The sequence below is a fragment of the Schistocerca serialis genome, chromosome 2, assembly GCF_023864345.2.
Source record: "Schistocerca serialis cubense isolate TAMUIC-IGC-003099 chromosome 2, iqSchSeri2.2, whole genome shotgun sequence".
Classification (NCBI taxonomy): Eukaryota; Metazoa; Arthropoda; class Insecta; order Orthoptera; family Acrididae; genus Schistocerca; species Schistocerca serialis.
This window is the reverse complement of record NC_064639.1, coordinates 668,750,337-668,778,179: the sequence shown is the minus strand read 5'-3', so window position 1 is coordinate 668,778,179 and position 27,843 is coordinate 668,750,337. Positions and strand designations below refer to the sequence as shown.

The 27,843-nt window shown below is 42.6% G+C and overlaps 1 protein-coding gene across 2 annotated transcripts in view; it reads right to left on the bottom strand.

The window, feature by feature from the left end:
• Positions 1 to 1,427: 1,427 nt before the first annotated feature.
• Positions 1,428 to 27,843, bottom strand: part of LOC126457759 (NADH dehydrogenase (ubiquinone) complex I, assembly factor 6) — an 88,383-nt gene continuing 61,967 nt past the window's right edge. Inside the window, exons 6-7 of one of the 2 annotated variants that reach the window (XR_007585523.1) lie at positions 3,339 to 3,469; positions 1,428 to 3,200 (exon numbers count right to left, since the gene is read on the bottom strand). The gene's annotated coding sequence lies outside the window, so the exon portion shown is untranslated. The remainder of the gene's footprint in view (positions 3,201 to 3,338; positions 3,470 to 27,843) is intronic. The other variant, XM_050094320.1, reaches the window with a different exon arrangement.

Genomic DNA, 27,843 nt, shown 5'->3' with positions numbered 1-27,843 from the left:
TTCATAATCTGCAGCTTGTATGACATCCTAGGTTGTGCCCCGTGATTCCTTCTCTCAATAGCTCCTTCTGCTATTGTTCCAATGATGATGTATCTTAAAATGTGTCCCATGAGTTTCTCTCTTCTGCCTCCACAGAGTTCTAGCTTTCTGTACTCTTATCAGCACCTCTTCCCTTGGTAATTCTCTTTAGCTGATGATCAACCTTTTGTAGCAAAACCTCCACAGCTTCTCGTCATCATCTCTCCCTTTTTCCTATTGCCCAAGTTTCACACCCATACAGGGTCACAATCCAAAAAAATACTTTCATGATCCATTTCCAGATTTGCAGACTGATGTTCTTGATGGTGAGAAAGTTATACCTCAAAATGGCTGCTGCATTCTGCTCACAATTTATTTCCAGTTTCTACCATCTCTTGTGATCCTGCTTCTCAAATACGTAAATTCTGCTACGACTTCTAACTCCTCTCTTCCAATTCTTTTTCTTAAAGGTCCATAATCTTCTTCAGCACTGCATGCCAACACTTTATTCTTTTCCTTGTTTACTCTCATGCAATACTAATAATAAAAACCTGTTCCATCATGCTGAGGGCCACCTCTAGATCTTCTATTGCCTCTGTGCCCACACCAATATCATCCGCATAGTGCAGCATGTCTGTAACATGACAATTCTCATCCCCACCTCAGCAGTTTCACAAACTCTGTCTATAGCTTCCTCGATGTATGCACTGTATATAAGATTACAGTGGATGACCAAACTGAACTGCGCATATGGAGGGGCTATTGGAAAGAAAGGTATTTGACGAATAGACTGGCCTGCCCATTCTTCAAAATTCAACACCATCTAGCAAGTGTGGGGTGTGTGGGGAAGACGTATTACAGTAACATGCACCCAATGACCACCCAGCAGTTGTCAAACTGTGCTGGTGGAGGAATGGAAGGCCCTGCCAGAAGAATTGGGAGAATGTTGTAGACCATGTGTTGCCATTCATGGTGATCACAAAGCCTATTAAGAACTATGTCCCATTCACCCTTTTGTGATGTCCAGGGGGCCACAATAAATTGTACTGACTTCAGTACATTTGTTGATTTTTATTTAAAAGGTAATTTCTGTTTATCTCATTGTGTATATCTTTCAGTTACCTTCTGTATTATACGGTAATAGCTCTTTCTACACACGGTCCAAGTTTCTTTGAGCTATGTTACTTAGAAGTGAAACACATGCAAGAATTACTTTCATCCTTAATTTTTGCACATCAGTGTACTTTGTTAACACACAGGGAGGCATGTGAGGTAGAGGTCCACTTACAGGTGCCTGGGGTCATTTAAGTCCCCATATACAATACATACCTTAGATCCTTTCAGTAACGATAATCTTCGCTGTATGGTCTTTGAAATATTCTTCCAGGATAGGGGAAACAAATAACTCATTTAAAAACAACAAACTTGAACAATTTTATTGAATAAACTTGAAAATAACAGTAACAAAAATGTAGTATGGGGAGTTTGCACTAATACTCCTAATACAGTTCATTCTAAATCATCACACATATTATGTTTGCATGAGTTTTGCAAACAAAGGGTTTGCATCTTGAGCATTTCTGTGAAGTTGCTTTTTTTTTTTTTTTTTTTTTTTTTTTTTTTTTTTTTTTCGGAGGCACATTTTGCACTTCCCACGAGAAGGTCCAGGATCATCATGGACCACTACTGACAGTTTTATATCCTCTCCCAAATGTAATTTATCTATACACTGTCACATTCTGATGTGCTTTTCAATCAATGTTCCTCCCAAGTCCCTTGGCAGTTTTCATTATAGCAGGTAATCATTTTTCGGGTCAATGTTATACAGCAAATGTGCATTTGTACGCATTACATTTAGAAAATGGAAAAATATAGCTGGTGGCCACCTTCTCGTTTGTCTACCAACATTAAAATTTGTCCATAACTGATCGCATGTATCGACCCCACCTTTGGTACCATTATATAAGGTGATTATTTTAGACTTCACTTTAACATCAGTTGATGTGTCAATGGCATCATCATGATACATTGTTGATAATACTATTACCGTCTTATTTTTGGCAGTAATGTACGATACTAAAGTCACATCTTTAGTGAATCCAGAAACACAGCTATATTTTGTTTTATACTTACTAGGCTGAAATTCTCGTCGAATTTCATGCTTATTTTTTCATAAGTTACCCACAACTGTTAACGTTCTTGTAAGGAGAAGCTGAGCTAGTTGGTAACTAATATTGTCACAAGTTATATTCCTGTTGGTAGCTGCACCATGTTCAGTCGAGCTGTTCACAACTGATAATACAGCACTGTCTTGACGAAACAGTTCCTTCAGTTGTGTGTTTTCATATATTTCAAAGTTGACGAAATAATTCATTCTAGCGTCTATTAGTGCAAAAACCTGTATTCCATACCTTTTGGCTTTTTGCAGTAAATAATGTCTAAATGGATATTATCCCCTGAAAGTAGAAGCTGTTCTTCAATTGTACAGTATTCACTTGGGCTGAACGCATTTTTACAATTATTATTTATCAGAGTGGGAAAGTCCCTCACAGGTGCTAATTTATGTTTTCTTCTAGTTTTAAAGGTGTGAATGTCATCAAATCTTATGACTCTAAGTAAAAACAAAAATCATTTGCATGAAATTGTGAGACAAAAGATTTTTATGTCTTCCCATAAATCCTCATAATTCACATGAGTGGCTTTGTGAAGCCCAGCCAAATAGAGTAGCCCCAAAAACACTAGTAAGTCTTCTCTCGTCATATGTTTGGCCTCCCACTCTCTGAAATGTTTATTTTTTACCGACTTTATGTACATCATTGTGCAATTTACAACTGAGGTCACTATACGTTCATCAAACAAAATAGAAAATGAATTGATGACAGACACTACACTTCTGAAGTACTGCCTTTCTTCCAGGTAATGGGTTATATGTTTCTAAGTTCTGAGGCTCTGGCCAGGTTTTGCTTTTTCCATTTTATAGACTTGTCTTTGCATACAAAAAATCTACCCTCCGGACACTCAACATCGGATTCACTTTGTTCTTGTTCGGTGTCCGAAGTATGCTCACTGTTCTCCTCGTGATCCTCATCTATATCCGTACCTACTAAATCTTCATCTGCTTCGTCCCTCTCCCGCCAATGAAATTCCTCCCATATTTCTTCAGTCATGTGCGATGCAGCCACCTGAAAATATAATAACTGGAAATGGTACACTGGCAAAAGTGGTAATGAAGCATCCACACTTATTTCATCATACTTCATTAATAATTCTATCATTTATGCCATTACTCATGGACGATTACAATTCAAAAAGCAACTTACCTCTAAACGAAATGATGCACTTTGAGGCGCATGGGCCAGAAATGTCTTGCAAGGCTCACAACAACTAGATGGTAAGTTGCAGGGCAATGAAAACACACTGATGGCTTACTGCAGGAAAGAGTGGGAAGGCACTGAAAATGTAAACAATGGCAGGCGGTGCATGTCAGGATGCAACAAGTTGAATCATGCACATGGACAGAAATGAACCCATGCTCCCAGTAAAGGGTTAATGAAGGACATGTTGCCAGGCAACAAAAATTTATTTATTAAGAAACATCGTGGACTGAAGTTTTGTTTCAATAAATGAAAATAATTTTTAAATTTGTGTTTTTTGAGAGAAAATTTATTTGAAAATATATCATCCCTGCCTGTCTTGCTTCCATCAATATGTCTAAGTTTGTCTCTTCTTGTCTGGATGTGCCTCCACAGAGATCTAATTTCCTGTACTCTTATTAGCACCTCTTCATTGGTAACTCTGACTCTTTAGCTACGTTCATTTAGTAAGCGAGTCAGACGGGCCCAGCTCTTGGCTGATACATACTTACAGAGTGGGAAGTTAAGCGTTTATCTTTTCCTGTGTTTTTCTCACACTATATTTATTAAATTCCATGCGTGTTTTTCTGTTTAAAAGATGTAATCTCACATTTTGTAAGTGTAAATTTGGGCAATCTGTAGCACAGTTTTTATTTCTAATGAACAGCCACCTACATACCTCACTGAGGCACCAGTGTCCCTTGGTGACACATCAGGAGGGTAGCAAGTTGCATCTCTAGGGTTTGTCTGCTTTTATAGTTTTCTTTTCCAGTTTGTCTTAGTTTACTTTTTCAGTCTTGCTCGAACTGGTAGGAAGTGTGCATACTGTGTACTAATGCAGGAGGAGCTGGCTGCAGTATGCGAACAGCTGAATACATTTTGGCTACCGTCAGTCATCTTCAGGCTGCTGCCTCAAGAGTGTAGCAGTGGCAGAGAATCTGGTATGTCGCATGGGACACCAAATTTGTTGCTCGTTTTGCTCACGGTCTCTGCTACTAAGTTACCTCCTAGTGTACCTGATGCTGTGGAACTGCCCCCACAGCAGAACGAATGGTGGGTGGAAGCGCATTTATGTCGCTCGAGGTGGAGGGTCAATGTGGAGACTGAGTGTCTGGCCTCATCCATTCATCCTGTGTGTGGACAGATGACTGCTCCTTCAGCAGTGTCTGAGCAGGCACAAGGGGGGAGGGCTTTACTAATAATACGGAGCTCGAATGTTAAGTGTGTTATGGAGCCCCAAAGGCATATAGCATACAGGGATAGAAAGAAAGTCAATGTGCACTTGGTATGTCTGCAAGGGGGCCTCATCCAAGATGTGGAGGCTGCCTTGCCTGCGACTTTCGAGCATACAGGTGCAGTCATCTGCAGGTTGTGGTTCAGTTTGGCACGAATGACGCCTGTCCAACGGGTTCAGAGGCCATCCTCAATTCATATAGGCAGCTGGCGAAAGTGGTGAAGACTACTGGCCTCACACATGTGGTGCAAGCAGAGCTCACAGTTTGCATTGTTCCCAGAGTTGATAGGGGATCTTTGATTTGGAGCCGACTGGAAGGTCTCAATCACAGGAATCATCAACTCTGTGATGGACTTTGGTGCAGCTTTCTAGACCTGTGTTATCAGTTGGGGATTTGTAGGACTCCTCTTGATAGATCAGGGGTGCACTACACAAAGGAAGCAGTTACTCGGGTTGCAGAATACTTGTGGAATGCACACGAGGGTCTTTTATGTGAAGTGGTAGTTTGAGGGACTCCAATGAACAACTGCCAGTTGCTACACAGCAAGGGAAGTCTGACTATGTCCAGATTAAATATGCTTCAACTGTCAAAAGTTAATCAGTAAACATCAAAGCACTTATAATAAAGTTTCCGAAATTTATTGCCCTCCACAAAAGTTATTGCGCTCGAATTATTTTCGGGACGAGGAGCTGAAATACAAGTGGAAAGCTCCAAGATATTTAGTGAGTCCTGGAAAGTAAATCAGAAAGAACGATTAGAGACCACAGGAGTGGGAATGTTCATTGGAGTTGACAAAAATACTGTCTCTCTTGAGGTCAAAGTTGAGTGTGACAGTGATACTGGGTCACTTATAACAAGTCTAGATGAAATCAAGGAAACTTATGCATGTTTTTACTGGCCACCCGATTCTGTTGTAACAGCTCTAGAGTCATTCAAAGAACGTCCAGGGTCAGTAGTGAGTAAATACCCAAATCATGCATTGCTAGTTGAAGGCGACTTTAACCTACTGAGTACAGTCTGGTATATTTATGGATTCATTACAGTGGTGCAGACAGACAGTCATGCAAAGTACTTGTGAACACTTTCTGAAAACTTGAGCAACTAGGTCAGCAGCCCTTATACAATGAAAATATTTTAGACCTTGTAGCTACAAATGGCCAGATCTTACCAACAACGTCAGTATAAAAATGGGTAGTAGTGACCATGGTGTCATTACAGCAACTATGGTTACGAAAGTTAATAAATCAGTCAAGAAGGCTAGCGGAATATTTGTGCTAGAAACAGCAGATAAGCAGTTGTTAGCGTCTCACTTAGACAGTGAACAGTAAGACGGACATAGAGACATTATGGGCAAAGTTTAAGGAGATCACATATCGTGGTTTAGAGAACTGTGTGCCTTGTAAGTGGATTACAAATGGAAAAGACCCACCATGGTTTAATAATAAGATTCAGACATTGCTGATGAAGCAGAGGCTGTTGCACTCTTGGTTCAAAAGAGAACACACAAATGACAAAGCAAAGGCTAGTAGAGATTCATGTTTCTGTGAAAATATCTATGCACAAAGCATACAACTACTACCAACATCATTATCTTAGTATAAGATCTGGCAGAGAACCCAAGAAAATTCTAGTCCTATGCCCAATCACTAAGTGGGTGTAAGGATTCCAACCTGTCACTTGCTGACCACTCTGGTGTGGCAGCTGGATAATGAAACGAAAGCCAAAGTTTTAATTTTCACATTCAAGAAGTCACTGATGCAGCAGAATCATACAAACATATCTTCATTTGACCATCAAACAGACTTCCACATGGACAACATATTAATAAGCATCAATGGCATACAGTTACAACTGAAGGAGTTAAGAACAAATAAGTCACCAGGTCCAGAGCACTCTACATCATTGGCCCCTTACTTATTTTGCTTTTATCATGAATCTCTCACCCAGCACAAAGTCCCTATCAACTGGAGAAAACTCCAGGGACACCTGTGTACAAGAAGGGCAAAAGCATGTACCTGAAAATTACACACCAATATCCCTAATATCGGTTTGCTGCAAAAACCTTCAACATATTCTCAGTTCAATTATAATAAATTTTCTTAAGACTGAGAATGTTATATCAACGAATCAGCATGGTTTTAGAAAACATCACTCATGCAAAACTCAGCCTGCCCTTTTCTCACACAATACATTGCGAACTATGGATGAAGGGCAACAGGCAGATTCCATATTTTTAGATTTCTGGAAAGAGTTTGACATGGTGCTTCATTGCAGGCTGTTAAAGAAGGTACAAGTCTATGGAATAGGTTCAAGATATGTACAGACTACTTAAGTTATAGAACACAGTATGTTGTCCTCAATGCCAAAAGTTCATCAGAGACAAGAGAATCATCAGGACTACCCCAGAGAAGTGTGATATGACCACTGCTATTCTCTACAGACATAAATGATTTGACAGACATGGTGGCCAGCAATCTGCAGTTATTTGCTGATGATGCTGTGATGTGGATTATGGTGTCATCGTCGTCATCGTTTAGTGACTGTAGGATGATACAAGATGACTTAGACAAACTTTGTAGTTGGTGTGATGAATGGCAGCTAGCTCTAAATGTAGAAAAATGTAAGTTAATGCGTAAGAGTAGGAAAAACAAACCCGTAATGTTCAGATACAGCAGTAATAGTGTCTGCTTGACACAGTCACATTGTTTAAATATCTGGGCATAACGTCGCAAAGCCGTATGAAATGGAACGAGCATTTGTTGATTGTCAATCCTTTGGTTTATTGGGAGAATTCTGGGAAAGTGTAGTTCATCTGTAAAGGAGACTGCACATAGGATGCTAGTGCGACGTATTCTTGAATACAGCTCGAGTTTTTTTATTCACTTTCTTTTTTTCTCTCCTAAAATGGGTCCTGAAAGAACTGCTCTTCATATTCTTGCTTGCATTAGGGTCAAAGTGACATATCATACACTGCATCATGCTTACTTTTATTAAGATAATCCTTAGATTGTGTTCGCCATAGACAAGTTTGGCTTTCATATGACTGAATAAAATCATCAAGCTGATCATGATTGATCTGTTTCCAAATCACTCGACATGTTACTGGTATGGAAACAAACAGAGAACTCTGGTCTTTGCTTGAACAAGGACGCACAAATCTGATATAATGCTTAAGCACTGATGCTAGCACACACTCGCATAACTGAAAACTGCCCAAGCCTTAAACTGCTCACGCTTGCAGTAATGTGGGTGAATGTCTTTAACGACTTCTGGTGACCTGTACAGTCTAAGTATCAGATGTGGTGATTGCCTTTCCCTACAAGGGACCCCAATACAGTTTTTGTATGTTCAGCAAGAAAATAGAAAATGTTAATTACATTGGGGCAAATGAGACATTGGACTAGGCCATGATCTAATCCTTGTCTGGGGCTCTGAAGAGGAAGCTTCTCAAAAAAGAACAGGAAGGTAAAAAATATAAATGGAGGGAACTAAAAGGTCTTGCACCTAAGACTTCCAAAAAAGACAGCCTCAGAGTGAAGGGGTTGGTTAGACCCCTTCTACCTCTAACACAGGGACAAGAGAACAAAGGAGGAGTCAGGTACTCCCACTGACACCGAAAAAGCCAAAGCAGGAAACAGGGAAACAGACCTATAGTACTCCCTTAAAGGAGACCACTCCCTGAAAAGCGGATGTGTTGAAAAAGCACACACCAAAGAAACAAAACTTGCTAGCTTTCAGAGTAAAGTAAAATAACACACACACACACACACACACACACACACACACACACACACACACACACACACACACACACACACACACACACACACCTATGCCCCTGTGTGGTATGGGCTAGACTAACAGTACAAATTCTATTTTTTGGCTGGTGAGATGGTTGTGGTGGGGGTAGTGTCACGCGTAGTGGGTAAAGGGGGAGGGAGGGAAGAGGCAGGGAGAGGGACTGGGGTTGGGTGGCTAGTGGCTCAGAGGAAGGTGGCCGGTTTGCCTGATTGGAATATGGGAGGCACTGGTCGCAGGTACAGGGTGGCGCAGATGGATCGGGTGGTTTTAAAATACTTGTCAAACTGTCAATTGTAAAGGTATTGGATTGAAATAAAGTGCAAAACGTGTAGTTACAATGGAAGTTTATTAACAAAAAAATAGTAATGTTAGTTTTTAAAAATTACATCCATCAAATGCCCTCCTTCTCGAGCGACGCATTCTTGGAGTCGGTCCTTAACGTTCCGCATTGCCCGCTCAAGCACATCACCAGGAATTGATGTGATTTCGGTGTGAATTGCTGCCTTCAACTCCTGAATGGTCCGGGGTTTGTTCATGTAGACCCTTGCTTTTAAATAGCCCCATAAGAAAAAGTCACATACCGTGAGGTCCGGCGAGCGAGGGGGCCAATGGACATCTCCATTACGGGAAATCAAACGGCCAGGGAACAGAGCGCGTACAGCTTGCATTGATATCCTAGCGGTATGTGCAGTTGCCCCGTCTTGTTGGAACCACATATTGCCCATGTCGTAATTGTTCTCTTCAAGTTGTGGGAGAAGAAAATCTTCAATCATGTTCACATAACGCTGCGAATTAACAGTAACCGCCTGCTCCCTTTCATTTTCAAAAAAGTAAGGACCAATTATCCCTACCTTAGAAACCCCACACCAAACCGTCACTTTGTCACTATGGAGAGGCCGTTGGTGTAGATCTCTTGGGTTAGTGTCGGCCCAGTAACGGCAATTTTGCTTGTTTACGTATCCGTTAATGTGAAAGTGAGCCTCGTCAGACATCATGATAATCAGGTTTACATCTTCCAATAACTCCAACAACTGTTGGCTAAACTGAAGCCTTTGAAGATGGTCTGTTGGGAGAATCTTCTGTACCAACAGGATTTTATAGGGGTGGAATTTCAGTTCTTCGTTAAGAATCCTTTGAAGGCTCCGACGTGACATTCCAAGAGCTTGAGCACGACGTCTCGTTGATCGACGTGGGCTCGCAGTGACATCGCGTCTCACACGCTCCACGTTCTCAGGCGTTGTTATTGTTGGCGGTCTAGGCGTCCATTTTGGAGCACATGAACCAGTAGTGCGGAAATTATGCACCCAACTCAATATCGTATCTCGCTTAGGAACACTACCGCGAGGTGGGATGTTGAAACGCCGGCGAAAGGCACGCGTCACAGCAACAATTGACTCGTTATTGCGTATGAACTCTTCCACTGCGAAAACACGATGCTCAACGGACCACGTAGCCATCGCGACTGACTGCCAGCCTGCAACTGAAACTTCCCGTCCCCCCCCACCACAGGACGAAGTCGCCGAACACCTGGCTCCCCCCCTCCAGACGTACAGTCCACTTCAAAACCACCCGATCCATCTGCGCCACCCTGTATATGGGCTGGCACAACTGGAGCGGCCGGTGGAAAGCGTGCACTTAAGGTGAATGGGGACATGAACTGGGAGGGGTGACAGAATGGATAAGGGGAAACTTATGGGTGAAAGGTGCTGGGACAGTGGGTTACCTGAGATTGAAGCCAGAACGTTTAAGGGAGTGGAGAATGTGTGGTAAGGATAACTCTCATCTGCATAGTTCAGAGACATTGGTCGTGGAGGAAAGGATCCAGATGGCTCAGGATGTGATGCAGCCATTGAAATTGAGCATGTTGTGCTACTGGGTGGTCAACTTTGTTCTTGATAACAGTTTGGTGGTGGCCATTCATCCAACTGAAAAACTGGTTAGTAGTCATACCAGCATAAAAGGCTGTGCAGGGTTTGCAGTAGATAGGATATACGACACGGGTGCTTTCACATGTGGTCCAGCCTCTGATGGGGTAGGATAAGCCTGTGACAGGACTGAACTAAGAAGTGCTGGGTAGTTGGAGTGGGCAGTCTCGCACCTTTGTCTGCCACAGGTATATGTTAGTCTAGCAGGCACCACGTAGGGGAAGAGACCTTTGAATGCATGTCTATGAGTCAGTGTATTAGTGTTAGTTTTCTTCCTACTGTGTGTGTCTCTCGACAACTCAATGCTTTTGCTTTTCAGTGAGTGGTATCCTTTAATCCTAAAGTATTTACATTCTACAAGAATTTTCCTACAACATTTATAGACTTGCAGTCTTGGTTTTCAGGATGGTGGTTATCCAACAGGGACATCCATTGATCAACATCACTTCACAGCAGATGGTACTTTTTCATATGGCTCTCTTTGAGAAGACTGGGGAGGTGGCGGGGAGGGGGTCACAAGTACAGGACCCAAATTCAGGAGGGTCTATCTGGACAAAGATGCTTTTCTCCTTATCTATTGGGGGGATGGGAACAGTGGATTTTCTTAAGGAGAAGGTGTTCAAGGTATCTCTGTGGGAGGAGGGGAAGCTGTTGGCCAAAACACCAGTTGAGCTCTTTAAGACTACAGTGGTAAGTATTTGGGTACCCATACTTCTTAAGCATACTCCCTAAAAGAAAATGTTCAAGCACAGAAGGGTGCAGATCCACAAGGTTGCAACAGATGATTGGAGAGTAATAAACCTAAAGGTCGTACCGGAAAGCCAAACCTTTGCAGATGAGTTGGCAAAAAATCCCTCGTGGCAGTACGAGAGCAGGACCTAAAATTATACTTAGGGTTTTTGCAAGTTGCTGTCAGAATAATCAAAGACATCAAAAGTGATCATGGTGGCAAGCTGGAGGCTGCAATTGTTGCAGATAAACCTGCAACACAGTAAAGAGGCAACAGCTACCCTAAGTCATCTTCTGGGAAGAGAGGAGGTGAATGTGACCCTGACTGAGGAACCGTATCTATAGAAACGGGGCCTTTCAAGTCTCAGAGAAACTCAAGGTAAATTGATCTATGCTAGAAATCTAAAGAAATGCAGAAAATGCAGTTATGTTAAGAACAGAATTTGATTCATGTCGATGGTGGACTTCTGTTCAAAGGACCTAGTGACCATCAGGAAGGACTAATGTGGCGAAGGAAGCACAAGGGAAATTATATAGGCCGCCTCCTTCCCAGGAGGTAAGGAGACAGATTGATAGTAACTCACAACAGAATTAACAACTGCTGAGTGGATGTGAGGCCAATGTTCACAATGTGGTGTGGGGAAACAGTGACACTAAGAGCAAAACTGAGCACCTATTGGAATTTATACCAGAGAATAATTTGAAAAATCTTGAAACAGTGTAGTGAACCTACCATCAGGAATAGGAAGAGGGAAGAAGTAACTAACATAACTTCTGGGTTACCTCTAATGGGTAGGTACATCAAACAATGGTATGTAGTGATGGAACCATTTTAATCTGACCACATATATTTTAAGTTTGAGGTTGAAATGGGTGTTAAACAGACAATGCCCTACAAGAATCCTAGGAAAACAGATTGAGATTCATTAGGAAACACCTAAACTCCTACTTATTTGAAGCCAGAACTTTGGCAACGAACCCAGTATTTTGAAGAAATGGCAGATGCAGTAACATCTGACATTGCATTATATTTAGCAGAACTGCCCAATCACTAAGAAGTGCATATACAGGAATATAACTTTGTAGAACAACAATCTGGAAGTGCAAAGGAAACAGCTAAGAAGACTGTTCATCCTTGCAAGAAAGAAAGGATAATGGGCAAAATATCAAGAGGCCCTTGTCAAATACAAACTTACAATCAAGTGAGTGAAACTATCATCCTAGAAGGTATTCTATGAGGAAGCGGAAGATACAGCTACTTGTGCTAGACTTCATAAAATCCTCTCAAGAATACCAACTAATGCAGGAGCTACTTTAACGAAGGAGAATGGTGGTTGTAGAAGGGCAACGAGTGTGATACAGGATGTGCTCCTCAAGACTTGCTTTGCTCAATGCACTCTGGCAGATAACACAGACCAGGAACCAGTTCCTGAGAGGTACTGCTTTATAGGTAATCACAGGTAAAACTGGAAATCTGCCAGAGAACGTGTTGATCTGGGAAAAAAAAAAAGAGTGGGTGCTGGGAATGTTGGTTGGTTGGTTTGGGGTATAAAGGGACCAAACTACAGGGCCATCAGTCCCTTTTTTCTCATGCAAAGAAGTCGCAAGGTAAAACAATTCCCAAAAGGAGTTGGGGAGAGTAAAAGGGTGTAAAACTACTGGGGAACCACAATGAAAGAGAAAATGAAAGAATCGAACCAAAAGGGAAAAACATACACTAAAAGGAAAAGTAGAGAAAGGTATTAAAAGCATATAGCAGATGGCCTGGGCTGGCTGATAACAAGAATAAAAATGGATGAGCCAGCCACTCTGAACACACTAAAATAAATCTCCAGCCTAAAAGACAAGGCGAGATGAACACACACAGGGAAAGGACAAGCACCAAACCTAACGAAATGCAAAGACAGAGTGACAAAGAGGTAAAATGGAGGGAGGGTGGAGGCCTGAGAGAGAAGGCTGAGCACCCACCCTTAGACTGTATGATAAAAAAAACCCTAATAAGTAAAACATAAAACTAAATTAAATGGTGGGGCATTGTCACCCAACACCATTGGTAGGGTGCCGGGAAGGTTAAAAGTCCGCTGCAGAGTGGCTAAAATTGGGCAGTCCAACAAGATGTGGATGACAGTCATATGGGAGCCACAGCAACACCGAGGTGGGTCCTTGCGACGGAGGAGGTGACCATGTGTTAGCCAAGTATGGCTGATGTGGAGCCAGGAAAGGACAATAGAGTTCCTGCAAGTGGCTCGCATGGATGACTGCCACACATTTATTGTCTCCTTGATAACACAGATTTTATTTGGTGTACTGAGGGTGCAGGATACAGTATCCCAGATCGCGAAAACTTTACAGCGGAGGACCGATTGGAGATCAGTCTCTGGCAGGCCGATCTGTGGAGTTGGTTTACCAGTAGCCTGTTTGGCCAGGATGTCAGCAAGTTCATTGCCTGGTATCCCGACATGGCTTGAGATCCAAATGAAGGTCGCTGAATGTCCACTGTTGCTGAGGGCGTAAACAGATTCCTAGATAGTCATTACCAAAGGATGTTGAAGGAAGCACTGGTTGAGAGCTTGTAGGCTGCTTAAGGAGTCAGTACAGATGATGAAGGACTCCCTGGTGGAGGAGCAGATATGCGCAACAGTGCGATAGATGATGAGCAGATATGTGCAACAGCGCGATAGGTGGTGACCAACTCTGCAGTGAAAACACTGCAGCCATCAGGCAAGGAGTCCTGTTCAGTATGTCCAACATGACCATATGCGAAGCCAACAAGACTGTCGACCATTGAGCCATTGGTGTAGACTCTCTCTGAGCCCTGGCACTCACTGAGAAGAGAAAAAGTCCCGGCAGAGGTCCTCAGGTGGAAATGAGCCTTTTGGGCCTTACGATAGGTCCAGACAAAGCCGTGGCCGAGGCACAGACCATGGATGTGTACATAAGTGGACCCGCAGGAAAAGTGGGAGAGGGAAAGTGCTGAGTTCAGTAAAAAGTGACTAGACATAGACAGCAAGAGGATTTCCAGTTCTGGGTGACCATTGCAAATGTGGATTGCCGTGTTAGGGAAAATGAGACAGTTATTTGGATGGCGAGGTGAACTATGAATGTAGGCAGTATAATTACCAAGCAGTAGTTGCCGCCAGGACCACTATGGAGAAATGCCAGCTTCCACGAGGAGGCTGTTTACTGGGCTTGTTCAGAAGGCTCCACAGTGGTGAATAGGGCCCAGCAGATGCACCGCAGAGGGCAATGCTGAACAATACACCAGGCTTCCATAGTCAATACAGGACTGTAGGCTTCCTTAGTCAATACAGGACTGTACAGGATCTGCAGCAGTGTAGGGCAGCAGTAGTCGGTGTGGCTCAGGCATTGAACAATATTGAGATGCCGCCAGCACTTATCCTTAATCTGATGAAGCCAAGTTAAGTGGGCATCAAAGACCAGTCCCAAAAAGCGGCAAGTCTCCACTACATCAAGTAGTTGGTCATCAAGGTAAAGTTCTGGATGAGTGTGGACAGTACGAAGATGACAGAAGTGCATGAGACAAGTCTTGATGGCCGAAAACTGAAAGTCGTGAGTGAGGGTCCATGACTGTGCCTTCCGCACGGCTCCCTGCAGCCGGCATTCAGCCACACCAATAGAATAGGAGCAGAAGGAAATACAAAAATTGTCAGCATATAGGAGGGGGGATAATGGGGACACTACTGCTAGTGCAAGACCATTGATGGCAATTAAAAAGAGTGGGACACTCAGAACAGAGCCCTGTGGGACCCCATTCTCTTGTACATGGGGTGCACTGAGGGGAGCACCAATGCGAACTCTGAAAGTGTTCCATATAAAAACTGGGTGTGGGCCACAGAGGCCCTAGTCATGTAGAGTAACAAGGACATTGTGTCACCAAGTAGTATTGTAGGCCTCCGTCAGGTCAAAAAAAAAAAAAACGACAGCAATAAGGTGTTGTCACCGCAAAAAGGCTGATCGAATGGCAGACTCCAGACCAAGTTGTCGATGGTGTAGCGCCCTTGGCGAAAACTGCCCTAGGACGGAGCCAGAAGGCCCTGAGACTCAAGGAGCCAACGCAACCGCCAGCTAACCATACGTTCAAGCAGCTTGCCCAGATTGCTGGTGAGGCTGATAGGGCGAAAGCTATCCACATCTAGCAGGTTCTTATCAGGCTTTAGCACTGGAACAATGATACTTCCCACCACTGCAATGGGAATTCTCCATCTCTCCAGTTGCAGTTGAAGACGGCAAGGAGGTGGTGCTGGTAATCTGCTGACAAATGTTTAAGCATATGGGAATGGATGTGGTATGGGCCAGGGGACGTATCAGGACAGTCAGCAAGGGCATTGAGAAATTCCCACTTACTAAAGGGAGCATTACGAGGGGCGTTTGAAAAGTCCGTGCAAAGTCCGAGAGATGGCACCACTGGCGCATATCGAGACCATGTTTAGTTAGTAGCATCTTTGGAAAAAAACGCACACCAAGTTTCAGCTATATTTGTCAATTTCTTTGTGTTTGGCATTCATGTGAATCAAGGAAGTCAAGTGACTGTCAAAAAATGGATGAAGAAGAATTTCGTGTGGTGATTAAACATTACTTTATGAAAGGCAAAATACCTCAGGAGACTAAAGAAAAGCTTAATAAACATTACGGTAACTCTGCACCTTCAATTAGAACAGTTTATAAGTGGTTTCAAAATTTTCAGAGTGGCCATGTGGGCACAAGTGATGCTGAACGTTCTGGATGCCCTGTGGAGGTTACGACTCCAGAAATCATTGATAAAATCCATGATATGGTGATGGATGACAGAAGAGTTAAGGTGTGTGTGACTGCTAGTGCTGTGGGCATCTCGAATGAACAGGTACATACTATTTTGCATAAATGTTTGGACATGAGAAAGCTATCCACAAGATGAGTTCCGCGATTGCTCACACTTGACCAAAAATGGAATTGTGTGAAGTGTTGCAAGGATGGTTTGCAGTTGTTCGGGAAAAATCCACAGGACTTTAGGGGTTGTTTCATCACTGTGGATAAAACATGGATACATTACTATACTCTTGAGACTGAACAACAATCTAAACAATGGGTTACCAAGGGAGAATCTGTACCAAAAAAGGCGAAGACCAGTCCTTCGACCAGAAAGGTTATGGCGACTGTCTCTTGGGATTTGCAAAGGGTAGTCCTCATCGACTATCTGGAAAAGGGTAAAACTATTACAGGTGAATATTATTCATTGTTATTGGACCATTTGAAAACTGGGCTGCAAGAAAAACATCAGTGATTGGACTGCAAAAAAGTCTTTTTCATCACAACAATGCACCAGCACACACCTCAGCAGTTGTGGTCGCAAAATTAATGAAAATAGGATTCCAACTCGTTTCACATCCCCCCTATTCCCAGAAGTGGCTCCCTCGGACTACTATTTGTTCCCCAATTTGAAGAAATGGCTGGCGGGACAAAGATTTTATTCAAACAAGGAGGTGACTGCAGCAACCAATAGCTATTTTGCAGACTTGTAAAATTGCTATTATTCTGAAGGGATCAACAAATTAGAACAGTGTTGGACGAAGTGTATAAGTCTAAAAGGAGACTATGTCCAAAAATAAAAAAAGCTTTACCCCAAACAAGTAAGTAGTTGTTATTTTTGCACGGGCTTCTCAAACGCCCCTCGTATATGGCTCAGAGCACGTGGAGCAAAAGATAGGTGGTGTTGTTCCACTTGCTGCTTGAGGAAACAAAAGGTGAGGCGGTAATTCTCAGATGCAGAAGTGCAAGCATAATGCTCGGCAAGATGTTCTGCGCTTATGTCTGGATCAGCAGATACAGCTCCATGTGTAGAAATTCGGGTCAGAGCTTGGTCCAAACCTGGGAATGGGAGGTTTGTGTTCCAATGGTGGGGATGTAGAGTTCCCAACACTCCTGTTTCCTTCATTTGATGACTAGGCGGACCTGGGAATGGAGCTGTTTGAAAGCTACGAGCTTCTCTAGGGATTGGTGGCGCTTATGATGTTGGATGGCCCGCCTATGGTCTCTAATGGCTGCAGCGATTTCTGGTGACCACCAAGACACTGACCTCCACCAGTTGCAATCTGAGGAACAAGGGATTGCTGATTCAGCTGCGACAACAATGGTAGTAGTGATCGTCTGGCTCACCTCATCAATATTGCCAGGCAACGGAGATTCAATGGTGGTACTGGAGGTGAAAGCGTCCCAGTCAGCCTTGGGAAGTGCCCATCTGAGCAAGTGCCGACATGAGGGATGCTGGGGGAGGAACAGGAAGAGTGAAAAGTGGTCACTACAGTATAAATCATCATGGGCTCTCCAGTGTATAGATAAGAGAGAGGACTGCAAACCGAGAGATCAATGGCCAAGTTTGTGCCATATACCACACTGAAATGTGTGGGGATGCACCAGCACACACCTCAGCAGTTGTGGTCACAAAATTAATGAAAATGGGATTCCAACTCGTTTCACATCCCCCCTATTCTCCAGAAGTAGCTCCCTCGGACTACTATTTGTTCCCCAATTTGAAGAAATGGCTGGCGGGACAATAATTTAATTCAAACAAAGAGGTGATTGCAGCAACCAATAGCTATTTTGCAGACTTTGTCATCGCATGCCAGTCTACAAACACATAATAAGCCTGGACAATAAACTTGGCACAAATGGAACTGCACAAAGTGTTATATTGAATGTATCGATTTTTTTCCCGTGGATGTCGAGTTAATTTCAGTCTTGACGTTGCCTCAGTACTGGAAGTGGATGGTTTACGCTTGTCATCGTCTGATGTGAGAATGCCTCTCTACCTGGACTTTAATTATTCGCCGACCGAGATGTCATCACTTACAAAAATGTCAAATTGAGTTAGTAGGTTCCTGACACTGTTATAACAGCCAGTACCCTTATTTCCACCTCACTAAGGGCTATGGGTATTAAAATCAACTAGAAGTAGAAAACAAGGAGGGAGTTAAAAAATTAGTACGGCCAAAACATTGGATGGCACTTCACCATCAGGAGGATGGTAGATATTACAGATGGTAATTTCCTGCATTATCCTCACCCTGACAGCCACAGCTTTGAAAGGTGTTTGCAGGGGTACAGGTTTGCTACAGACAGAGGTAAAAACATAGATAGAAACTCCACCTAACAGCCAGTCATAGTCAGTACAGTTTTTTAGTACCCCTGATTGCCATGAAGGGCAGGAGTCTGCATTGCGGGAAACCAGTTTTCCTGAAGGGCAATGCAAAAATCAGATGTAATGCTTAAGAGTTACCGTAACTCAGCCAGGTGGGAGAAAAAACTGCTGCAGTTCACTGGAGGATGACATTTTCTGGAACTGGGGAAGGCATGAAGTGATTGAGAAGGCAGGTTATGCCTCAGTATCATCTCCTGCCACCAGTTGAGTATTTGTATCCATTGCCATTGTGGGTGAGGTATTGATCAGACACATATCCTCAGGGGATGCTAAAATCTCCACCTCGTCCTTAGACACCAGTAGGGAATGGTGGTGTTGAGGCCACTGGAGGTTTCTTAGCAGACTTCTGCCTTTGCTAGCCCTCTCACTTCTCCAAAGTAGCTTCAGGCATTGAGCAAGACCGTGAAGCCCTTCGCCCAGCAGCCTGTGGCTTCTTCAGCCACGGGTGAGTGTCCACTATGGCCTTAGCGAAGACCTTGGAAGGGAGAGTTCCAAGGGACTTCCATGCGAGAGGAGCCAGAGGAGGCTGTGACCTCTCCAGCTTTGGGGAGGGGACCAGATTCCCTGGTGTTTGGGGGGATATTGCTCCTGAAGTAGGTGCTTTGGAAGCAATGGACGAAGAGGTGTCCCCAACCACCAAGAGGGCAAGAGGGCAGATGTATTCGGGCAGCCTGGAGGGCCCACTGTATGTGGCACAGATTGTGGAACTACCGTCACAAGTGACAGTGATGTTGAAGTAGCTGCAGCATATGTAGATGTCAGGCAAATGGGATGCAACCTGTAACGGGACATCCTTATCTAGCATTACTTTTCCTCAACAGTAGTTGTCAACACCAGTATTATTTTTTGAACTTTGGACAGGTCAATATTATCTCAGTTGCTTTTCTAAAAACTTTCACATAATTTTACACACAGTATGTTATATTTCAAGCTAAAATTTATGAAAAGGAATTACTTTATAAAATATTTTAGTCTTGATGTTATAATCGATAAGTACTAGTTTGAAAGTACTGTTAAAATTATTTTTTACAAACATTTGAAATTATGAATTATTGGCAGGCTTAAAATTTCTATTATTAATGACACAATCCTGTACTGTTTACTATTTCTGGATTCATTTATGAAATAACAATTGAAATTAATAATATAACAGAAACTGGTAAAAATTCATTTGTTAAGAAAAATTGCAAACCCTTTGGAATATTGTTATTTCCACAGAGGGCGAGAGTCGTAAGCATGCCTCTGATGTGATCGGACATATTTTTTTATTTTTGTGCAAACAATGTAATTTTAACTTTGTTAATGTGAAAAATGAAAATACTATATGATATACTAAAATGTGAGAAAATATATTTACATAAAAAAATGCTGCAACAACAATCTTTGAATTTATTTAGTTAAAACCAACAGTGAGGACCTGATGTGAGATTTTTGTATAATAGCTTCAAGAATCAGACCCCTACAACAAGCAGAACTGTAGCCATCTCAACATGACAAGCTAAGTAAACTAGGAAGTTTATTGTGATCTTTGCTCCTCTTAAATCTTCATAAAAGACTTAAAAGTGGACAACAGATGGAAGTAGGATGGAGGGAGGAGATTACAAACCATTCAAATTTACATTTAGCCTCTTGGTAAGTCAGCCAGTCCAGGGTCTTTTACTCCATAATTTTCCAATCCTTCTGGATTACTGTGCAGTCTGGTGAGCAGAGGAAGTGGTGCTCTCCACAGTTCACACAAGTGGGAGGAGGTGCACATGGAGTATTTGAATGCAGTGGACGCCCACAGTCTTGACATGTGGTGCTGGAATTGCAGTGGGAAGACATGTGCCCGAATTTTCAGCACTTAAAGCACTGTGAAGAGGGAGGGATATATGGTTTTATGTCACATTAGTAAACCATCACTCTGACCTTTTCAGGCAATGAGTCACCCTCAAAGGTCAAGATGAAGGCACCAATAGCAACCCTATCATCTTTGGGCCCCCAATAAGACACGCTAGTTGAAGTGAACACCCCACTGTTCTAAATTGGTGCAGAGCTCATTGTCAGAATGAAGGGAAGGTCGCGATGGGAAATAACCCCCTGGACCATGTTGAGGCTTTTATGGGGAGTGACGGAGACAGGAATAGCACCCAGCTGGTCCCAGGCAAGCAAAGCCTGGGACTGGGCTGTGGATGCTGTCTGAAACAACATTGACCATTTCTCATTTCGGACAGTGCTGTCACTTCCACAAACTTATCCTCCAGATGTTCAACAAAAAATAGAGGCTTCGTAGCTAGAAAGGAGACCCCACCTGTTATACTGCAGATTAAATACTGAAGTGAATACAGCTCTCTTCTTTCTGTAGCCCTATGTTCCTCCCATGATGTAGCGAGGGAGGTGAACAATTTAGGGTCATACACTAAGCGATCAAAATTATCCAGACACCTGGCTGGAAATGACATACAAGTTCGTGGCGCCCTCCATTGGAAATGCTGGAATTCAATATGGTGTTGGTCCACCCTTAGCCTTGATGAAAGCTTCCATTCCCACAGGCACACGTTCAATCAGGTGCTGAAGGTTTCTTGGAGAATGACAGCCCATTCTTCACAGAGTGTTGCATTGAGGAGTGCTATTGATGTCGACCTGGCATGAAGTCGGCGTTCCACAACATCCCAAAGGTGTTTCAGGTCAAAACTCTATGCAGACCAGTCCATTACAAGGATGTTATTGTTGTGTAACCACTCTGCCACAGGCCGTGCATTATGAACAGGTGCTCAATCGTGTTGAAAGATGCAATCGCCGTCCCCAGATTGCTCTTCAACATTGGGAAGCAAGAAGGTGCTTAAAACATCAATGTAGGCCTGTGCTGTGGTGTGGTGTGGTAGTACCATGCAAAACAACAAGGGGTGCAAGCTTCCTCTCTCTCTCTCTCTCTCTCTCTCTCTCTCTCTCTCTCTCTCTCTCTCTCTCTCTCTCTCTACATGAAAAACACGACCACACCATAACATTACTGGCTCTGAATTTTACTATTGGCACTACACACGCTGGCAGATGACATTCACCAGGCATTCGCCATACCCACACCCTGCCATCGGATCCTCACATTGTGTACCGTGATTCATCACTCCACACAATGTTTTTCCACTGTTCAATTGTCCATTGCTTACGCTCCTTATATCAAGCGAGGCGTCGTTTGGCATTTACCGGCGTGATGTGTGGCTTATGAGCAACCGCTCGAAACAGACGTATGACAAGTGACACCCAATCACCTGTTCACATTCGAAGTCCGTGAGTTCTGCGGAGTGCCCCATTCTGCTCTCTCACGATGTCTAATGACTACTGAGGTTGCTGATATGAAGTACCTGGCAGTAGGTGGCAGCACAATGCATCTAATACGAAAAACATATTTTTTTTTGGGGGGGGGGGGGGGGGGGTGTCCAGATACTTTTGATCACATAGTGTACCTGTCAGCATTGTATTCTATCTTTCCCTTCCCTTCTTAGAGACTGCTGGCACCATTCTGTTACCAACGAGAGCTGACTCAGTCCATGGCACCACCCAGCCACAGCAAAGGCCACCTGGCATGATGGCCACTGCCAGGAGTGCTGATGCCCCAAGAATATGGGCATTTACTCCTTGGGATATCTGTGGAGTTTGCAGCTCAGGCATCAGCAGTGACCATGATAATAAGAGGTGCAGAAGATCAAACGGCACGATGGATATGTGATGCAGCACATAAGGCATCCTTTCCCAAATGGCCCACACCTCTGTAGAATTCTGAAAGTGTGAGATCACACCCTTAAAGGGGACCAGAACTTAATAGGCTGAAAAGTGGGAGACTCCTTTTAGTCGGCTTACGACAGGCAGGAATACCTCGGGCCTATTCTAACCCCCGAACCTGTAAGGGAGGCGAGGGTTGGGCGTGAGGAGGGAGGGGGATGTTTCAACCACCCAAGTCACCAGGTCCAGATGGTAGCTTTCCAGATCTACAGCAACAAGGAGAAGAGGATTTAATTAGATTCTCACTTAGACTGTTCAGGTCACCCTAGCCATAGGAATAATCACTAATGCTTGGAGGACAGCAATGGCTGTTTTCATTTCAAAGCCAGGGGTTGTCCACAAGGAGGGGTTTTGTCCCCACTACTGTGGAAACTAGTGTTGAATGAACTCACTGAAGCTTTAAATACTAGAGGCTACTTTTGCCAAGGATACACGGACCATTCAGTCATAGTAATACTTGGCAAATTTGTTAATACTGTTAGAACAATGGCACATTGTGCACTAGAGATTGCAGAAGATTGGTGCAGGAACAGGAGCTCAGGGTCAGTCCCAAGAAAACTGCTATGCCATTTACAAGGAAACCAAATCGGGCGCAAATACCAGAATCTCAAGCTCCTCAATGAAACTCGACCAGTAGAAGAGGCAGGGAAGTATCTAGAAATAACCCCAGATGAGAAACTGTCATTTGACCCCTCACATACAGAATGTGTGTATTCTCATGAGCACTAAAAAGATCTGTAATAAAAATTTGGGTCTAAACTCCTGGAGTACGTATTAGATGTAAAGCACTATAATAAGACCTATAATAATCCATGGGGCTGCAGTGTGGCGGAATAAAGCAGAACAGAAAGTGGCGGCTAAGGAGATTGGCAAGAAGCAGAGATTGGTCTGTTTAGCTATAACAGGTGGAATTAGCAGCACACTCACTGCTGCAATGGAGACCAGGCTGGACAGACCCCCATTACACCTTCAAGTTACAACGGTGGCAGTGGCATGGGTGTGCAGGTTAAAAACTGGAAACAACTGGATCCCCTTAGGATATCCAGAACCTCTCACCAATATAGCGTGTGTGGTAATTATGGGAATGGCCAGGAAAATGCCGGCTGACCATACAGTGATTTCCAGCTGCTTCAATAAACCTTTCAGTATAACAATCGGATGATGAGACCAGTGGAAGAATGAATCACAATACCATTCAGGAGACAATCTGGTTTACTGATGAGCTGAAAACAGATGAAGGCACTGGAGTCAGAACATACGCAGTACAGCCTAGAGTAGATAGAGCAGTCTCTAGGAAAGCTGACAACAGTATTCTAGGCAGAAGTATTTGTTATCAGAATGTGCGCGGAGGAGAATTTGCTCCAGTTGCAGAAGATTGTGTTGGAAGTGCAGATTATGCTCAGTTGTTGAAAGACTGAAAAGAAAAATCTTTTGAATATAATTTTTACACTACATATGTGTGGTGCCTGTTATGCCAGACATGTTACTGCAAGCAAGTAGGTGAATGGACAGTGGGTGCTAAAACTAGCATGCGATAAGTTGAGAATTTGGGTCGGATGGGAAGCACGTCAAGATGGCTGAAGCAATTAAGGTGACTACTCACTTTAAGCAGGAGTCAACTTTCACCATCGAATTATATCGATGACAAATTGTGACTGGAGTCAGTCTCTCTTCTGTCATTTTTGTAAGTTCATAACTAGATTGTGCTAAGATTTTTCCTAGCAATGACGATATCTCAGAACTGAAAGTTCAAATCAATTCAGATTGAAAATAACACAGAGAAACAGAGTAAAAATAAAATGGAACTCCGTTTATTACTAAGTTCATGGAAGTGAGAGGCACTACCTGAAATCAAGAGTTCCTTTGCCATCATTTTTCACACGTGTGTTTCATGAAGGCCAGGAGTTGCAGTTCATTGGAAATTTAATCTGCTGATGGGTTCAAATTTCTACCTGCAGATAAAGTGTCTTTTGCAATATACACACATACTTTCTTCCTCTCATCTTTCACAACTGTAAGAAACTAAAAAGCAATAAAAAGAGGAATTTCATCTGTTCTTCAAAATGTCGTAACACGCTCAGTATTGAATTCTGGCACAGCACCCCTCAATACATGTACACAGAATAAATGCCATAAACACATGAATTTTAAGTTTTCCCTCTCTAATGAGTGTTCCAAAATGTTTTCAGATTGCAGCCACTTAATGTCAATTTCTTACCATGATATTTTGACAAAAAATGAGGCAGCCATCTTTAGCCAAGTTCTCTAGTGAAAATCTCTAAATTTATACCAAAAATTGGAACAGCTGCACATGCACATATGTCTTGACTGCACGATCACCAGCATTCTTAATTACTGTCCTCTGTCAAATGTGGCACCATCTAAGGGGCACATGCAAATGCATACCAGTATTATTACATACACTTCCTGCAACAAATTTTAGGTTGGATACATATTTAAAAGTAAAATTTGTCTTTGTGAAAAACTTTAACTACTAATTGGATGCCATGGATGCCACGTCTTAACCATATGAAACCCACCATCACAATTAACAAAATTGTCCGGAAAATGCATTTCTATGGATACCTTAATAACTGAATCTCAGAAGGATCTCAGCATGGCCAAGATTTTTATGGCTGACCAATGTAAGCTTTTCCACACTGACGTGGCAGCCTGTAGACTCCAGCCTTCCACAAACCTTTATGTACTTTATCAAGCCAAGAAGAGCACAGGTCTTTGTAGAAGGGAGAATATTAATTTAACATAATATTTCTTTACTATTCTTCACAAATTAAGACAACATGCTGCCTAAATATGGCAGACATTCCTGGAGTGAAACAACTTTATATTTTCTTTATCGTGTGAGCTGTCATGTTTATTCCTTGTTAAAGCCATGCTAATCTGATGCTGAAAATAACTATTTTCTTTGAACACTCACTGTAAGGGTTCCAGCTCCTTTGCAAGGTTGTCTCCACTAGACAATGTGTGCTTGGAGCACCAGCATTTGAAGGCTGCTCATATGTGATGTGTGGTGGCAGCTAAACATCTGTAAACATAAATCTGCATGTGTAGACTTACGGTAAATGGAATGTCCTGATGACCCATCTACTTTCAACTGACAAAAGGACCTAGAAAAGCTAGACATCCCACTATTACAAGAAGGCTTTTAAGTGCCCTCTCTTCAAAGTATAACAGACTTCCATGGAAGATTCTGAGGAGACAGCAGTTCAGCTGCTAGAACTTAATCCAAGAAAAAAAATTTACAGCAGAAACTTGGAAGAATGTGCGCGAGTTAAAACAAGTAGAGCGTTAACAATGAGCATCCTTCAAATTCTGGTGAACCCATTTCTGATGGGGACAGCATTGGAAAGGAGTTGGAACCTAAACAATTTGTGCTCAATGAAAATTAATATTCACCACATCAGATTAGCACTGCTTTAGAAAGGAATACATGTGAATGTGTCACAAGATAAAGAGGACAAGGAGCTGTTCAACCAGGGCATGCCTCACTTACATGGGAAACACTTTGTCTAAGTTAGGCAGAAACCTTTTTTGAAATAATAATAATTTATGATAAAATAATTTTCTGACCTTACGGTGATGTATGTTGTTCTTGGCACTATAAAGGATGATCTGAGTTTGTGGACGGCTTGAGACTACAGAATACCATTGTCAGTGTGGTAAAGCCTATATCCATATCAAATGGACAGTACATGAAAGGTACGTGCAACATTCTCACCGTACTCACCTACCACAGTCCAGTAAGGCCGCCATAGTTGAGCATTGTATCTCTAAGGGACATTGCATGAATTATTTTATCATGAAACTTAGCTATTATGAGATTCTTCTGTGTTTTTCTTATTAATTAAGATCTGTATCAACATATGTTAGGCAGAAGATCTTATTAACTGTGATGGTGTAGGACTTGGTGATTTTTTTACTTTTTCATAAAGACAATATTTTGTACTTCATACCACACATCTAGCAAGTATTAATTTTTTTAGTTTGACTACTTAATTTTAACTCTAAGGGCTTGCAATTTTATTGAGGGCATACATGCAGTAACACTGTTGTGCATGCACCTGCACACCTCAGGTGGAGCAATATTCAACACAGGGTGCTAAATTTGATAGGAAGGTGGTTATGCAGCCAAGACCTATGGACATGAGCCACCTCACCAATTTTTTGAATAAACTTAGCAAAGTGCACCAGGGCACTCTAATTATTAAACACTCCTGAAGACAGGTGCCTGTTTGTCAACTGAAATACTGCAGCAAAAAGTTAAACACTGTCTGGCTGCAACCCAAAACTTTATGGTAACCAATTTTGAAATTTTATGATGGAAAGTAAGTTCTCAACTCACCATCACTCAATACCAAGAGTGTTGTTTGATAGTGACTTGTTGAATGAAGCTTATATCGGTTACTAAGATTTTATTCTGCTCCAGATCTCGTCATGCAGTTAGCTCAAGAAGGTAATGATACTATCATCACTGTAGGTAGATTATGATTAGTTGGAACAAAAATGAAGACAGGTAAAATGTGATGCACATGTAATGTAGCAGAAGAAGGATATTCAGTGCCTGGAAGGCATACAGGATCATTTGGAGCACACAAAGAGAATGACATAGCTATGATGAAACCACTTCAAATAGCATATTACAATCTTAACAAACCTGATGATCCTTTAGATCAATGTTTGCAATACAATTTAGTTGAATGCAGAACATTCAAACAGCAAAGGAAGTTTTACATATTGGCTTTACTATGCAGCAAACCACTAACAGTCACTGACAGCATTAACACACTTGGATCTGAACTCACTGGGGATCACATAAGTTACTACCCTTCTTGCAGTACCTGGAAAATCTTCTCACAAAGACACATGGTATTAATTAGAGCAATGTGGTGCTGATTTGTCTATAGAACCTTGTTTTAAAATCTACCATGAGAAAAAAATGTATACTTAAAACAAAACATCGCGATCGCTGCCCACCGTGAGACTGAATGCCACACGGTGGCAGTGCACTTTGGGCATATGACAAGGCAAGGAAAGTACATACATGGAACAGAGATGAATGAAGAATCATTCCACCAATGATACATGCCACAAATGGGGAATTCTACTGACATAAATGACTTTACTTAGGACAGATCATTAGTGCTCAGCACCTGACAGTGACCATCTTGGAAGGTGAAGCTTGTCAGTTAAGCATGTGCTACTGTCACAAGCATCTATGGCAAGTGGCTGAAGGATGGCCCAATCTTGAATAGGCAACAAGGTGTTGGATGTCCATGCCTTATCACTGAATGTGGAGGTCGGAGGCTTGCCCTCTCTATAAAGAAGTCTAGGTGACAATCTGTGGCAGATCTCACAAGCAAGCACACTTCTGGTGCAGGCACAATTGTATCGAAATACACCATTCAGTGAACACTGCTGGACAAGGGTCTTCACAGCAGATGACCTCTATTCATTCTCATGTTGACCCAATGAAATCATCAATTACAATTGCAGTGTGCACAGAGACTGGACTGGACTGGACTGTGGATCAATGGAAATATGTCGTCTTGTCGGATGAATCACATTTCTTGTTACACCATGTCTATGGTTGTGTCTGGATAGGTTGTCATTTAAATGCCATCATTCAGGTGAACGGCTGCAGGTACGCAGAGTTGCAGGTGTGCAGCAGCTCTAAATATGCTTTGTGGCAACGGCACAGGCTGGTTGGTGCATTCACTTTAGTTTCCATGGACTTGTGATAGTATTCAAAGGCACCATGAAAGCTGCAGGCTACGTGGAAAGTATTGTGGACCACTTTCTTTGTGTCA